Below are 12,151 nucleotides of genomic sequence, written 5' to 3'. Positions count from 1 at the left end.
ATAGCGCTGTGTTTCCAAGGTGTACTGAACAAAGGGAAAACACTCTGTGTAGGTTAGATAATGCTATATGTGAATTCACAGTTCATAAGCATTGAGCTGCAGCTTTCTAAAACCAGATTCTATTCCTTCTGCCCATAATGTGAGAGAAGCACACAGGTGAAAGATGAGGGATAGGAGAAGAATAGTGGCCCTCAGTGCAGGACTGGCCATAAGTATATAGATTCTCAGAGCAAAGACAAAAAAAGGTGCATCCTGCATCCTTCTTCCCATCTTGCTCTGCAGCCCACTCAGTAACCTTCTAGAGCAGGCCTGCACAACATGCAGGGGCCGCATGCTGCCCGCGTGGGCTCACTGTGCAGCCCGCGGTGGGTGAGTAGGCGAGCTGGGGTGTGGGGGGCTGAGGAGGAGAGTGGGTGGGCAGTGGCGCAGGAGGCGGCTGAGGCAAGCGGGCAGGCAGTGGCGGGGGGATGAGTAGGTGAGTGGGCGGGCAGTGGCGGGAGGGGGGGGCAGGTGAGCCGAGGAGGCAAGCTGCGAGTTGGTGGCTGACCTGTTCTACTGATCTGGTCTGGCTCCCATCCCCTCTCCAAGGGTTGCAGCTGTCTGGAGGTGCCTGCCTTCCACGCCTTCCTCAGTCACACCTGATTTGTTCAACAGGGCAATTGATTACAAAGTGCGGGGAAGATCTTATTCTACTTCTAGCAAAAAGACATTTTTCTTTTACCTTAATTATACTACCTTAGGGGCCCGCTATAACATATTAGCGAGGTTCAACACCACTGTTTCGGTGGGGCGGCACTGGGGAAGGAGGATTTCCGTGGGGCAGGCGGCGCTGGAGGGGGTTGTTTGGGGGGCTGGGAGGGTATTTCAGCGGCGCTGGGGGGATTGTTTCCGTGGGGCCGGAACTGTTGTGTTTTGGAGGGAGCTGGGCGGCGCGGGGGGGGGGGGGGGGGGGGGGGGGGGGGGGGGGGGGGGGGGGGGGGGGGGGGGGGGGGGGGGGGGGGGGGGGGGGGGGGGGGGGGGGGAGGCCTGTTCTAAAGGATGCCTCAGTTTCTGTTCAGTTTGCAGGAGCTCCACAGTGGAGAACAGCAGTTCAGGACTGGTTTATTGATGACAGATCACAATGGATCAAGTGCTAACTGAGGTGCCACCTGTTATGTAAAGGCCTAAGCAGCAAACCATTTAGCCTATGCTATGCCTAAGAGCAGGACGGCTGGATGAAAGTCTTTTCCTGCTGACTGGCTAAATTCAAAATCTTGTCCAGGATGAGCAATTTATTTGTTAAAATAGTCTGAGCCCATCTGAAAACCCATGTTGGAGCTGGGTCGGGCTGTGCAGACTTGGTATTACAACAGCCATGTAACTAGGACATTTACATGGGGGGAAGGGGTTGAATGCATGACAAGAGTGGCAGTTGTCCTGGCCTGACACTTAGTGAAAAATGCAATCTCAGTCAGCAGCTTTTTTTTTAAACTTTGTTTTTATGCAATAAGAAAAAATGATATTTATGTGATTGTTCAATATAACATTGAAAGTACTCAAGCATTCCAAAAATTCAAAGATTCAAAAACAGAAAAAGTAGGGATTTTAACACAAGTGCTATGTAACAAAGACTGTCATGAAACCAAAGTTGTAGTCTTCTTAGATAATGGTATGTGAATTCCTCCACAAAGACATCCAGGTTCAGTTCTCATGACATGAAAATTAGGTTTCTCTTCCTTTCCTGGATCATTCTCATCCAGTGGTGTGATAAAATTCTTTTCAAAACAAGAAAAGGAATTCTCACAAGCTGCAGTTGATGCTCCAAACAAGCCCACTATAGACATTTCAAAAATACCATAGGAAAGCCTCCTTTAATTCCTTAGCAGTACCTAGAACTTCTTTAAATTCTTTGCAATTTCTCTCATCTATCAGTGATTTAAATACAGCCTTTTCAACTTTCACTTTCTCAATATCTAATCCAAGCAATTCAATCAAAGCGCACAGTGATTCCAATTTCATGAAGTCTGGAAAGGTGGTGGAATAGATTATTGACAAGTATTTGTATAACTTGGAGTTCTTCTCAGAAAATCTCCTTTGCGATTCATCACTGGTTTCATTAATCAATTGCTGACAAGTCTGTTTACCACTGATGCTCATTTGGAATCCTGCTAAATCCTCAGTGACTATGGTATCTTGAAATTTTGGGGGAATATCTTGGTTCTTTTGGTGGCACATGTTAATGTGAGGCTTCATCACATTCATCTTGCAAAACAGAGCGCTTGGATGAAATCTCTGAGAAAATATCTTCAAACGTCTCTTTCTTTTGTTGCAATTCTTCACAGGAGACAGTAATCAATTCAACTCCTTTACCAAGGTGCATTAGTTCCTTTTGAAGGTAACTGTTCACAGGAGCAAAAACTCTTACTCTCATAAACTCAGCAAAAAACAAAAATGTGGATGATTCTGTAACTTCCAACAGCCCTCTTGCTTCTACAGTCACAGCATCCCTAATTTAATAAACCATCACACCCCTAACCTAAATAGTTATAGTGGTACAAAAACAGTGCACAGACCAGGCCTGAGATTTCCTTACAAAAACTTCTCCCAGCTTTTTTCACTGCAAGCAGCTTTCACAACGGTACCGCATGTGCTGCTGCCGCCTAGTTGATCCAGTATGGAAAAAACAGGACCTAGGCAAACAATAGCAGCAGCAAAAGATGTCCAATTCACCTCCCTGAGGTGATTTCACAATTTAGGCAATAGTTATACTTTAAATGCTGTAGCAGCACTTATTACAATGACAGAAGAGTTTCTCCCATCTCTGGAGGTAATCCACCTCCCCGAGAGACAGCAGCTAGATCAATGGAAGAATTCTTCAGGTGTAAGGGCTGTCTACACCAGGGGTTAGGTCAGCTTAACTATATCTCTCAGGGGTGTGGATTTTTCACAATGTAACTTTTCAGTGTAGACCAACCCTTAATTAGAGCTATTTAAGTACCAAGTCTGTGTCTACACTACAGAGACTATGCCACTACGGAATCCCAAAGGGATTTTTCTGTCCGTGTAGGAACACCACCTCCCTGAGCGACGGTAGCTACACCACCAGAGGCATTCTTCTGTCCACATAACTACGTCTACATTGGGGGTTAGGACTCAGCATTGCTATGGTAGTCAGGGGTATGTTTTTTTCACACCCCTGACACAGCTCGGTCAGCTAAACCTAACACTATTAACCAAGGCCAGTCTAACTACATGAAATCTTATCATCGGCATCGAAGATGGGCTCTTTTTGTAAGCCTGGTCCTGATGTTCACTTGTTCATCTACACTGGAAAGAAATCAGGCATTTTCTTTTGCCTTTCCCCCTTGTAATATTGCCTTATGCCAGTATAGCTTATTCCCCTGCCCCTACGAGAATGAGCCATACTGATATAACTACATCCACAGTGGGAGAGGCTATACCACTTTAACTACACTGGTATAGTTAGAGCTGTACAACTTTTGTGTGTAGACAAGGTCTTAGTGCACGTCTACACATGCCATTTAAAGCGGAAAAAGTCCCTATTTTGTGCAAAAACCATGGGAGCGTCTATACTTGCCAATTACTTTTTACGGCTAAACTCAGAAATTTCCCCTCAAAAAGAAAACCACCTCCACAAGAGGCGTACAGCTCTTACCAGTGATGTGCAAGTGAAGAAACATTCTTCCTGGTTACAGAGCTTTTAGTCTCTGCAAGATATCCCACAGTGCCTAGGTGACCACTCTGGTAAGCAGCTCTGATGCTCTGATGCCAGGTAAAGAGATATCCACCCCTCCCTCCATAAAGCCCAGGGAACTTTGAAACTCCCCTTCCTGTTTTCTTGGCAAGTGCTCACTTATCTGGCCAGGTGACAATGCCTGCTCCAAGGAACGAATCCCCTGCCTGAATCAATGCTGAGCTACTGGAGCTTATCAGTGTTTGGGGAGAGGAGGCTGTGCAGGGACCCAGGATGCTCTGCGATCACACACCCCCTTCCACAAGACCCATCGTCAAAGTCAAAATGGAGAGAGCTGCACTGTGGGATAGCTGGCGTAGAGCACTGCTCTCATCAGGGATGGAAGTGCTGCTAATGTAAACACACACTGATGCCTGATGAATTAAGTGAGTACACAAACCAGGGCTTTACTTTCACCGGTGAAATTTACAGTGCAAAAACCCTGCAAGTGTAGACATACCCTCAGTCCATGTTCTAAGCAGCAATCTGTTTCAAAGAGCCTGTCAAGGTTTCCTCCTCCACTCTGAACTTTAGGGTACAGATGTGGGGACCTGCATGGACCCTTCTAAGCTTAATTCCTAGCTTAGATCTGGTAACACTGCCACCAGCCAGAGATCAGTGTCTGGAACACTTTCTGTTTCCCCAAAACCTTCCCTGGGGAACACAGATCCAAACTCCTTGGATCTTAAAACAAGGAGAAATTAACCATCCCTTCTCCTTTCCCCCCAGACGTTCCCCTCCCTGGGTTGCCTTGAGAGGCTTCACACAGATCCAAACTCCTTGGATCTTAAAACAAAGAGGAATTAACCATCCCCTCTCCTTTTTTCCCCCACCAATCCCTGGTGAGTTCAGACCCAATCCCCTTGGGTCTTAACACAAGGAAAAATCAATCAGGTTCTTAAAAAGAAAGCTTTTAATTAAAGAAAGAAAAGGTAAAAATTCTCTCTGTAAAATCAGGATGGAAAATGCTTTACAGGGTACTTAGATTTATATAACCCAGAGAAAACCCCCTCTAGCCTCAGGTTCAAAGTTACAGCAAACAGAGGTAAAAATCCTTCCAGCAAAAAGGAACATTTACAGGTTGAGAAAACAAACATAAGACTAACAAGCCTTGCCTGGCTACTTACAAGTTTGAAACATGAAAGACTGATTCAAAAAGATTTGGAGAGCCTGGATTGACATCTGGTCCCTCTCAGTCCCGAGAACGAACAACAACAAAACAAAGAACTCCCTCCACCAAGATTTGAAAGTATCTTGTCCCCCTATTGGCCCTCTGGTCAGGTGTCAGCCAGGTGTACTGAGCTTCTTAACCCTTTACAGGTAAGAGAGACATTAACCCTTAACTATCTGTTTATGACAGAGCCCTAGCCTGCCCCTAGAGTCTGCCCATGGAACTCTAGTATGTGTCTACACTACAAGCGAAGATACAGACATACACTAGCTTTAATCTACCTAACATGGATAAATATAACAGGAAACACAATATGGGCCTGTCAGGGAACCAGGATACGCACTCGCATTGATGTCCCACACTGAAGCCCATGTGCCATGTCTTCACTACTATTTGTACATGTGCTAGACTAACATGGGTATGCCTACCTGAGTTGCAAGCACACCTTCAATTGCAGCATAGACGCAGTGCAAAAATGTAAAAAGTTACTTGCAAATCGGTGCAAAAATTGGTTCAAAATCACAAGTGTAGTCAAGCCCTAGGTCTGTTGTAGTCTCAAACACACTTTCTAACCAAGGGATTACAAATTGGCCCCTGGGATTAACATAGTCTACAACTGCATTTGAACCATTTTCCAACATATTTTAAAAACATGATTTCCGGAGCAAAGAAATAATGGCCTCACAGTGCACTAGATTAGATGACTTAATACTATGAATCCATTGTGGTGGTCTTCCCCCCACCACTCTGTCTTAAGATCTTAATTACAACTGGCACTTCTGAGCCCACTGCCTCTGCATGAAATGCTACGTTCCCCTTTCAGCAATGCCTTGCCCACACTGGGGGTTTGTCCCGTTTTCAGGAATGACGGGTGTGTCCAGTCTCACCAGCCTTGTTTTTCCTGCAGAGTTGATTTTTAATTCAGTAAGAATCTACAAACTGAGACTGAAAGTCTTTGGGACAAGGGCCGTCATCTACAGCACTTAGTACAATGTAGCTCCAAGAGGCCCTAGCCCCCACAATGCAAATGGAACACTGTGTCCAGTCCCGGTCACCCCGTCTCAAAAAGAATATAGTGGCATGGGAAAAGGTTCAGAGAAGGGCAACAAAGTTGATCAAGGGAACAGAATGGGTTCCATAAGAGGAGAGACTGAGCTGTTCAGCTAAGAAAAGAGATGACAAGGGGGTGATATGATAGAGGGCTGTAAAATCATGACTGGCGTGGGAGAAGTGCTATTTACCCTTTCATACAATATAAAAACTGCAGGGGGTCACCCAATGAAAGTAATAGGCAGACAGACAAAAGGAAATACTTTTCCACCCAATGCACAACTAACCCGTGGAACTCATTGCTGTGGGATGTTGTGATACCCGAAGTATAAATGGGTTACAAAAAAACCTGCATACGTTCATGGAAGGTCCATCACTGGCTATTAGCCATGATAGACAGGGACACAAACTCATGCTCAAAGCAACTCTAAACCTATAACTACCAGAAGCTGGAAGTGGAAGATGGGGTGGATCACTCCATAATTTCCCTGTTCAATATACCCCTGAAGCTCCGGTATGGGCTCTATCACAGACAGGATACAGGGCAAGATGGACCATGGTCTGACCTAGTATGGCAGCTCTTACATAAACAGACATAATAAACCATTCTTTATTCCCCATTTAGCCAGTCTAATCTTTGAGGAGGCAGGGATGGAAAGTGAAAACAAAAATCAAAGCTAAAAAGAGCTGGCCAGTAACTTTGAAGCTTTTAATTTATTATTTATATTACAGCAGTTTTGAGATCCCCCAATCTGAGATCAAGATCCCCTTTACTTAGGGTATGTAATTTCCAGCTCAGACACGTGCTAGCTTTGATCGAGCTAGCGTGCTACAAATTCCAGTGTGGCAGTGTGGGTGGCAGGACAGGCAAGCCGCCCTGAGTACAATCCTGCTGGGGATCCTAGGTTATGGCATCAGGTGGCTAACCCATCCTGCTGCCCGCTCTGCCATGGTTGCAGTGCTACTTTTAGCATGCTAGCTCGACCAGCGCTAACGCATGCACATCCACCCGAGCTAGAAATTACACCTCTAGCTTAAGTGTAGACGCACCCATAGTGACACACAATCCTTGCCTGTCTAAATAGGCAAGACAGACAAAGGATGCAAACACAAATAGAGGCCTAGAGGGTTGAAATGATTTGCTCAAGATCATGCAGCAGGCCAGAGCCAGGATTACAACTCAGATCTCCTGACTCCTAATCCAGTGTCCCATTCCCAAAACCACACTGCCTCCCTAGTCTCAATCGCAGCACTAACAATAACCCCCTCCCTGTAACGTGCCCACCAAGTTTGTTTTAGTGCAATGCACTGTTACCGCAAGCAGGCCTAGTGGCGTTTGTTTCAGCAACTATGTCAAACAAAGGAAGTTTTTCCCCCTCATACTCTCCATATACATGTGTAGTGATAACAATGCTCAGGAGAACACACAGAGTGACCAGAAAGGGGAGCAGCATTGCAGAATGGCTCTTTGAAAGAAGCCCTCCCCCTACCCATCAAAATGGTTACATCCAGAAGCTGTGCTGTTTCTTGGCCATCCCTCTGCACTGCCCCACAACAGCAGCTCTGATGCTTGATAACAATGTAGGCATACATGCAAAGATAAGGTTAACCAGGGGGTTTCTGCACTTTCGCCAGCTCTGCCACTGAGTAGCTTGGGTTACGTTATGCAGGTCATTTAACTTTTCTATGCTTGTTTCCCCTTCTGTAAACACGGCTCATAACCACCTATCAAGGTTGCTGTGAGGTATAGGTTATGGATGAAAGGTGCTATTCAAATGCAAAATATCTGTTCTCTGTCACATCAGACATAGGCCACTTCTGAAGGCAGGATTACTGACTCTAAGGACCAACTGTCTTACTCAATCTGGCAAATCACCTGTTCCTGTAGGCTGCTAGTGGCATGAAATTAATAAATGTGCTTAAAGTGCATTAGTATAGGAAGTGCTGATTATGATTAATATCACCAGCCAGCCTTCTGTACATTTCATAGGAGTGTTATGTTAAATTAACCCTTTTCTTATAACAGTGTCATTGCTTCATTCATTGGAAATTATCTGCATAGATTCTGTTACAAAAAAAAAAAAGACCCACAATTTTGGTGTCTTTGCCCTACATTTGCTGCTTTGCACAGTATTTAACACTTCTGTGTTTCAAAAGAGCCTTCAACAATGCAACTGACTCACTGCTACCCTTGCGTCTAGCCCTGCAGAAAACCGTCTCCCATACAGACAATAGTAGCCTCAAAGATGATAACTCTATTGCCCCCTGCCACCCCAATACACACACACACACAATGCCTCAATGAGGTGTCAATTAAAAAGGAGCCAGGGCCATTTCACCTGCCCAACTGACTTGAACAGGGAGTCTGCAGTGTCACAATCTTGACCTCGATGCTCAATTCAATTAGATTTTATTAATATGACAAGCTATACAATTGTGGGCCAGCTATGTCTCTGCTTAAAACTTGGAGAATGGAACACCGATTCATTCAACCTTTACTGTCTGTTAACAGATATGCTGAAGCCCATGTTTTTCCATGTGGATGGAAGTATCCAGCCTGCAGAGATCAGCTCATCAGATTATGTTCTATGGCAGCATATTAAGGAGATGGAGGGAGGTAAGATAATGCAGACACAGAGAAATGACCTCTTTGTTATCTTGTATGCAGCTGATTTCTGTCCCACCTTAAAAAGGACTGTAATTTACAGTGACTTGAAAATAGCTGAAAGAAGAGTACATGAGTGACTGCTACAGTTCATGGTTATGAACATGAAATTTAATATTTTAAGAATCTCTTATTCAAAATATTTGACAGTCTGGAATTGTTCCAACTGAGCTAACTGACAAGGCTAAAATGAGAGCTGTGGTAGGCAGCAGACAGAACATTTGCAGAACAGCAGCAGCGTGTAGGTTCTTGGAACACTACCAGCTCCAAACTTGAAGCCCATGTTGTTCCAGGTGGGTGGAAGGATCCAGCCTGCACTGACCAACTTATAGGACTTGGACTTTTGGTAGCATCTTAAGGGGAAGGAGGGAGGTAGAGAATATAGACACAAACATACAAAGAAATAATCGGTTATCTTTTTACAAATTAGTTAAACTGCAGGCACATTTCCCTAATTAGCCCTTACGTTTCCTCATCATGATGAATTAGAGGTTTAAAATCCACCCTAGCCCACCACTTGAGAAGATTAAATGGTATGTTTTAGATTTCCAGCAGTAAAAGGTTGGATCACTATCTTACTCCTTCGCAAAGACTTCTGGGACTAATGGGCATCAGTCAATCAGGAGACAAATATCCCCTTCTAACTGAGACCATAACCCTAGAGTATTGATCAAATGTCCACATCCCTTGCACATAATAGAATTTCTCGGTGAACTAATTGTTTTCTCTCCTTTCATCTCTGTAAATGAGGTCAACAGCAAGGGCAAAGAAGAGAGAATTAGCTCTAAGTGTTCTTGGCATCAAAGCTGGCTTGCAAGGGGAGAGAGTGAGTTTTCAGATTTCAGAGAGTATCAGATATGGTTTATAAAGCACTGTGAAGCTTTCAAAAAACTCTAAATCTGGAGTTGCCGCAATTAATGGGGTTTGCTTTAACTACTTGAGGATTTATGCTTTCTAAATCTCCTTTTATGAACCTTGGCTATACACGGGCAAGAAGACAGCACTAATTCAAGCCATACGTACAATACCACCTGCCTTTCACCTAAGAATCTCAAAGCACTTTACAGATGTTAATGAAACCTCACAACCCACATATAACAGGCAAGTATTAGGGCTCATAACTGTTCCTAGAACCTTAATTTTAACCAGTTGCCTCTTGCCTGTGCAGATAGAACCAAACTGTGTTTTACCTGCGGGCTTAAGCTTGCCCATAAACCATGTTCAAATAAGGCCAACCATGTTCAAATGTGTTACAACACATTTCCCACCACACACACAATAGATTAAACTGGGCAGGTAGGCTCCTAAACCAAGTAAAGGGAGGCACCAAGAGATGGGCAAGTACAAGAATACAGTACAGTTCCTCAAAAAGTTCCTTCCCTAAAATGGTGATTGTTCTCCTAGGTCTGAACTTTCAGCCCTTTCATTTTCACCTAGCACTGCTTATTGGATAAAGGTTATGCCTTGTCTGGCAAGGCTTAACCAAATTGCCCCATATATTCACATATACTCAGATGTCTGCTCAGGCCAGCTGGCAGCACACTAATAGGATGGTTACATGTCCTTGATGAGTAAAATAATCTCTGTGTATTTGGACCCCAGCTTGCAAAGATTTATACATGTGCAATAGTCCCACTGAAGACAATGGGACTGCATACACTCCAAGTTAAACATATGCCTGCATCTTTGCAGGATTGGGCATTACTTTGTTATAGGTCACCATAGTCAATTTTTCTTTGTTATAATAATAATAATAATATGGTTAGAATATAGGTTAGAACTTTGGGATATTAGATAGTTAATCATCACCAATATCTCACCTACAAACTGAATATCAGAGATGCTTAGGGGAAAACACAAAACATCTGGTCATCTCTAATCAATTCTAATTTTTGTAACATCATATTTGATTATTAAATGTATCCCTGTTGCTCCTACTTACCTTGCTGTACTAGTTATTTAATTTTTAAAACATTTCTTCTATTTTTGTAGCATTAACATGCCTTATAGTGGTTTCTATTCCCAACAGGGAGATGCCTAATATTCTCATATCCCACAGAGGTAGCTCAAACAGAAGATTTTCCTGTAATTTCATTTATTTATTTCCTTCCCTTCCTTTCTTTTCTTACTTGAGAAAGAGAATAAGAGTAGCCTGTAAAGACAAGTACATTCTGCCCAAACTTGATCATTCCTCCTTTTACCTTTTCTTTCTTCGCCTGCCCCTTTCTCTTTCAACTGTACCTTCTTTTCTATACCAGGAGCAGCATTTGATAGAAAAACAGTAGCCCAAAGCAAACCTGCATTGGGCAGCCCCTTTATAGAATAAGCCCCTCCCACAGGAAGGAGGTAAGATAATTGCAATTAGAGCACAGAGCTGAACTATGGGATATCAGCACCCAGTGCTGAGTAATTTTGGAAGAGACAGCAGCTGTTTATCATTAACTAGTACAAACTTTCTTTTCCCCCTCCCTCTCTTCAATTGGTCTCCCTGCTGCCCAATACCAACTTTATGTAATGAAACCCCCCCAATAATTGGCTGTTGAACCACAGCTGTGCTTGGTCTGCTGGTTTAATGCACCAGCCTCCACTGCTCATCTCATCTGATGAAAGCACTCTGAATCCTTACTTTGTTTTGGTGTAGTACATTCACAAATAGTATGCGGGTAATAGAGCACAGTGAAAAATCCCAGCCTTCTAAGCATTTCGTTCCAACATGTTTTCCACAGGTCTCAGAATAAGCTGGAATTGACTCAAAGTCACAATGTACTTCATTACAGCCCCAATCAGTTTCTGTGGAATTGAGGCTTTTGTTAAAAGCCTAGCTGCATCTGCACTGGCAAAATTAGTACCTGTATTTCAAGAACTACTGTCCCCAGACCAAGTGCAAGGGTGCCAAGTGACTAGCACAGACTGCAGCCACCGAAACCTGCTCTGAAATATTGTGGCACAGTGGTAAAAACACCAGGGGTCTGTCTGCATCTGATGGCAAATACAGATCCAAATTTTGAGGTCTCTGTGTGGGGGAGGGACCCCTTCTGAAAGTGGCCCAGTGCAGTGACTGGCTGAATCAGAAACCAATCAGCCTGAAACTGTCTTGTTAGAAAAGTGTGATCTTTCCATTCCATGCCTATGGTAAGTGTAAATTTTATCTGCTAAGCTTGCACTGCTGACTTTGTTGTCTATGCCTTAATGACATTGACATTTAAATTGGCATTATTCTATTCCAAAAATTGATGCCTTGTTGAGATGAATGGGGCATTTCACACCTTTCAGAGCTATTGTTTCCTGCCCTGTGTCTGCTGAGTCAGGCAGATAAGGTTACATTGGTTACACTGGATTCACATTTTTAATGAAAAGCTTAGATTCTGAAGTATACTTCAGCAGCAAAGGGGGCATCCTCTGGCAAATTCTATCTCCCCTTCTTTGCTGAAAGAAGAGAGCTCTGTGCTGGGTGGGGTAGAGGGAAAGTGTCTTCAGGTTAACATTAGTTGCAGTAGCAAAGCCATGAACATCCCTTCCATTTCCTTCAATG

This window comes from Mauremys mutica, chromosome 7, assembly GCF_020497125.1.
Source record: "Mauremys mutica isolate MM-2020 ecotype Southern chromosome 7, ASM2049712v1, whole genome shotgun sequence".
Classification (NCBI taxonomy): domain Eukaryota; kingdom Metazoa; phylum Chordata; order Testudines; family Geoemydidae; genus Mauremys; species Mauremys mutica.
The sequence above is the reverse complement of the archived record's forward strand: the minus strand, read 5'-3'. Positions refer to the sequence as shown.